Below are 3463 nucleotides of genomic sequence, written 5' to 3' on the forward strand. Positions count from 1 at the left end.
AAGAAGAAGAAGAAGAAAAAGACTATAAGCTTATTATGTAAACTTGATCATTTTGTGCTAACATAAGTTATTTTGGAGCTAACCTATAGGAAACTAAACATATAAGCTCTAAGTTTGTATATTAGAGCCAACTCAGGTAAAATGAAGCTAACCTATGTCATTTTGGAAAAGAAGAAGAATAAGAAAAGGACTATAAGCTTATTATGTAAACTTGATCATTTTGTGCTAACATAAGTTATTTTGAAGCTAACCTATAAGAAACTAAGCATATAAGCTCTAAATTAGTATATTAGAGCCAACTTAGGTAAAAATGAAGCTAATCTATAGGAAACTAAGCATATTAGAGATAACATAGATAACTAAATATATATATATCATTTTTGGATAACTAACCTATAGGAGATCTGACATACCTGACAAAGTTCAGTTCTCATGCATTGTTCTTCTCCTTCTTCTCCTTCCTCTCCCTGATGCGCCTAGAGCAGCGAGGCGGTAGAGGCAATGGAGGAAGTGGGATGTAGTCTTCTACCACAATTAGCGTGGTCATGTCGCCCAGCTGTGGGATCGCCGGCGCCACCACCGGTGCGTTGTCATTGTCAGGCACCACCACCATCGCGAGGCCACCTTCAGGCACGACCATCGCTAGGTCATCCTCAGCCACCTCCATCTCTTGCCCATGATTAGCCACCACCATCTCCTGCCCTTGGTCAGCCACCACCAGCGCTAGGTCATCCTCAGCCTGATGCCCATCGTCATCCTGCAGCTCCTCATCCTCACTCCAGTCTGGATCATCCTTCTTGTTGTCTATGCTGCTGTCAGAATCGCTGCTGCTTTCGCTACAGCCAGAATCACTGCTGCTTTCGTTACAATCATAGTCATTGCTGCTTTGGCTGTAGCCAGTGTCGCTGCTGCTGCTCCCATTACTTGTCCAAAATGCAACAATGACCGTTAACAATCGATGTGAGACAAAGCCAAATGTAGAGGAATAAGAAGAGGCAGAACGTACCGGCATCATCATCGGCAGCGTAGCGCATGCGACACATAGTCGTGTTGAACACCTTCACGATGAGCATGGTGGCGTCGTCGTCGTAACTGAAGAAAAGGAAGTACCCCAGCCGCAGGTCGTAGGCACGGTAGAACTTCTCCCATCCACGAGACAAGTACATGTGGCCCTTCTTGATCACCAACTGCACATCCCACTGCCTACGAAACCCGCTGCCGGCCTGTCGCAGCTTCACATTATTTGGCGGATCTTCACCCATCAGCATGTTCATAAAACTGTTAGGCAGCCTCTGTAGTTCGGGACAATGAGTGATGTAGCAAACAACAGATATCATAATGAGTTGGGTGAAGGGAAGATCTCTCGTTTTATATACCTGCGTCATGGATGATACTGAAGTCTCAAGTATGAAAGTGAAGTACTCAGAAGCATCCAACTCGTATTGCGGTGTCGCAGAGCGGCAGTGGCTGCTTCCCGCCATCTCTGATAAGCAGCAGAAGAGACCAATTAATACTCTTACAACAAATCATAAAACATGCATGATAACAGGCATTAGTCGCAAGTACCCCATATGTCCTATTTTTAGCAAAGTCATGCTAAAATTCACGGAAAATTTCAGCATGACCTTTGCTGAAAATAGGACATATGAAGTACCCGAATTTGCCGGAACGGAAGTTAATCGACATTCCAGCAAACTCAAGGGCCTCTCGGGGCACCTGCAATTTCATGATAAACTGCCAACAACATAGCAAGCCAGAAGATACAAGTTAAACTTAAGCTAGAGATACAAATTGAACACACACCAGGCAGTTTTTATAATATTAAGCTAGAAGATACAAGTTGAACACACACCAGACAGTCCCAACAAGCTTAACAAGATACACACAGTCTTGGTGCAGGCCAGGATTAATAGTTTCCTCACTAACAAATGTTATCACCATAATTAGCTAAAACTAAGATAAATATTTTAAAACAGTCATTACAAGTTAGATTTGTGACAGCAAGCAAACGGTACCAGGAGGAAATTTCCATTATTTTGATAGTCCAAGTCAAAAAAAAAGTCTGGAAAATAGACATTATAAGAAAGATTATTTCCAGCATCATTCTCTCCAATATGGCATGAAAGGAAAAAGGAAGGGTTTTCTGGACAACACGATCCCCCGGTTAAATTCGTTCGTGTTGGAGCAAACATTTTGACACCATGCCCGGTATAACCCCTGGGTATTTGATGGAAGAAATTACCACAGTGGCAAATAACTGAACATTCACACTCTGTTTTAACTGAATATATATGTGGAAAAAACAGAACCTTTACACTCTGTTCCTGTGTGTGAAAATATGCTCTATAGGTGAAAGAACAGACCATACTCAGTGCAAAAATTGAACCGTTCACAGTCTGTTTAAACTGAAAAAAGAATGAACACCTACTCATATTCAGTGAAAAAACTGAATATACGCCCATATTCAGTGCAGAAACTGAATACATATTCTCGTTCCGGTGCATAAACTGAATATATATGCTCATTTTTCAGTGTAGAAAGTGAATATATTCAGTGCAGAAGGTGATTACTTGTTTAAAGTGAATATGTATGGCATCTTTGTGTCCAAAGTCCGGGCTTTGCTTTGTTTCAACTGAAGAAACTGAACATTTGCTTGTATCCAGTGCAAAAACAGAATGTATTGTACGTTCTAGTGCACAAATTGAAGATTGGCTTTTTTTTGAAGTGCTAAACCTGAATATACGTGCATGATATGTTTGTTTGCAAAGCCTTAGCCTTAACTCCCCAAACCGTAGACCATTTCATATTCATATTAGTAACAAAAATAACCATGATGAAGCCACACTTGTCTATGAATCTTCCATGTGCCTAGCGGCAGGCCTGGTTACTTATTCGGTGGTAATGGAATCTACAGGCATGTGGCTGCCGCCCTCACTAACAAATGTAGATTAGGAGCAAGAAGAGTCGGCCCTAGGGTTTGTAGGGGAGGAGATGGAGAAGTGGAGAAGAGGTAGGAATCACCTCGAACCAGCGGAGGAGGACGTCGATGTTCTTGCGGCGGTGGGGCGTTGAAGACCTGGCGGCGAGGTTCCTCCTCTCGGTGGCGGCGGGGCTCCTTCCCTCGGTGGCGGCGGTGGCCTCTTCCCCTCGGTGGCGGTGGCGGGGCTCCTCCTCTCCTTGTGGAGGCGCGGCGTTGATCTGGCGGTGGCGCTGGAACCCTAGCGCTGGCCCTGCTTGTCGGAGCACCTCGTCGAAGCGGGGGAGGCGGCGGGGGCACGGGGGCGGCGGCGGCGCAGTACGGGTCGGGGCAGTGGGCGGGTGAGAGATGTAATCGATTGGGGATAGAAAGGGGACTGAGGATTTTAGTGGGGGGATGGGTGCAATGGCGCACCTCCTGGAGGTGCGCCATTAGTAATCTTTTTTTTTTGTATAGCAATGGCGCACCCCCAAGAGGTGCGCCATT

At 44.8% G+C, this 3463-nt stretch overlaps 1 long non-coding RNA gene across 1 annotated transcript in view; it reads right to left on the minus strand.

Annotated features, from left to right (window-relative positions):
• Window positions 1-1423: 1423 nt before the first annotated feature.
• LOC119287899 overlaps window positions 1424-3463 on the minus strand; it is a 10469-nt gene continuing 8429 nt past the window's right edge. The window contains exon 5 of the long non-coding RNA XR_005141008.1: window positions 1424-1483. This is a non-coding gene — a long non-coding RNA (uncharacterized LOC119287899). The remainder of the gene's footprint in view (window positions 1484-3463) is intronic.

This window comes from Triticum dicoccoides, chromosome 4A (assembly GCF_002162155.2).
Source record: "Triticum dicoccoides isolate Atlit2015 ecotype Zavitan chromosome 4A, WEW_v2.0, whole genome shotgun sequence".
NCBI classification, from domain to species: domain Eukaryota; kingdom Viridiplantae; phylum Streptophyta; class Magnoliopsida; order Poales; family Poaceae; genus Triticum; species Triticum dicoccoides.